This window comes from Trypanosoma cruzi, assembly GCF_000209065.1.
Source record: "Trypanosoma cruzi strain CL Brener chromosome Unknown tcruzi_1047053457253, whole genome shotgun sequence".
Classification (NCBI taxonomy): Eukaryota; Euglenozoa; class Kinetoplastea; order Trypanosomatida; family Trypanosomatidae; genus Trypanosoma; species Trypanosoma cruzi.
Genome location: NW_897031.1, coordinates 1 through 854, shown reverse-complemented (window position 1 = coordinate 854; position 854 = coordinate 1). Strand labels below are relative to the sequence as shown.

The following is an 854-nucleotide window of genomic DNA, read 5'->3' as shown; positions in this document are numbered from 1 at the left end:
AAGAGAGAGAAGAGAAAGGGAGGGCCGAATTGCCCGGAGGTGGGTTGTGGTGGGCGCACGCCGCTGCTGATGGAAGCAACCAACTCTGGTGCGCGAGGGCGCGTGGCCCCGTGAACGCGCTTGCGTGATGGCCAAAAACAAACTCAACAGGTCTGACAGCCGCCCCGCCCGCCGCAACCTCGCCGGCTGGCCCCCGCGCCTCCCCTCGCATGGCCAGGAAAGGCGCGTCTTGAGACCCACCGCTCCGTGACGCTGGGCGCTTGGGTGCATCGGCGCCCCGAGAAAGAGACACGCCGGTCGTGAAGCGCAGCGACCCTTGGGCCGGTGGCGCGCTGTCGGTGCCGCGCGTGGCGCCACTGCCCGGTTGCGCGAGAGTTTGCGGTGACGGTGCGCGCGTCGAGGCTCCCTCCCCAGTTCGGGAAACGATGGGAAAAAACAAAACCAAAGAGGACGCGCACGGGTGAGAGATGCGGCTGCGACGCGTGATGAAATTCCACAGTTTCCTGTCAGTCTGACGACGAAAACGCGTGAGGACGCAATTCCCGACTCAGCTCACACTGAAGTGCTTTGCTTTACACCCCCATCTTTCTTTTTTTTTCTTTTTCTTTTTTTCTTTTTCTTTTTTTCTTTCTTTGTCCCTCTGCTCTCGCTGCGCGGTTTTGCGGCCCAGCGACGCGCACGCCCGCACACACACACACGCGCTACGATGGAGACATGTTGTTCGAGGTCCAAACAGTTTGAGCGACGCATTGAGAACGGAACAATAAAAATCACCTTTCGGCTGAGCGCCCGCTCCCCTCCCTCCCACTTCCTGCTATTGTTGTCGTTTTTCTTTCTTGCGCAACCGGCGCGCC

At 60.2% G+C, this 854-nt stretch overlaps 4 non-coding genes across 4 annotated transcripts, besides 1 other annotated feature; all 4 read left to right on the top strand.

Annotated features, from left to right (window-relative positions):
• The first annotated feature begins 67 nt into the window (after positions 1-67).
• On the top strand, positions 68-157 carry Tc00.1047053457253.40. Its single transcript, XR_008254619.1, has one exon. It is a non-coding gene; the product is annotated as a C/D small nucleolar RNA (snoRNA), TB11C4C3 (small nucleolar RNA).
• Positions 158-303: 146 nt separating this feature from the next.
• Positions 304-375, top strand: Tc00.1047053457253.30. Its single transcript, XR_008254618.1, has one exon. It is a non-coding gene; the product is annotated as an H/ACA snoRNA, TC11C4H3 (small nucleolar RNA).
• Positions 376-481: 106 nt separating this feature from the next.
• On the top strand, positions 482-578 carry Tc00.1047053457253.20. Its single transcript, XR_008254617.1, has one exon. It is a non-coding gene; the product is annotated as a C/D small nucleolar RNA (snoRNA), TB11C4C1 (small nucleolar RNA).
• Positions 579-585: 7 nt separating this feature from the next.
• Positions 586-634: a microsatellite.
• A 67-nt stretch (positions 635-701) lies between these two features.
• On the top strand, positions 702-788 carry Tc00.1047053457253.10. The gene has a single exon (XR_008254616.1). It is a non-coding gene; the product is annotated as a C/D small nucleolar RNA (snoRNA), TB11C4C2 (small nucleolar RNA).
• Positions 789-854: the final 66 nt, after the last annotated feature.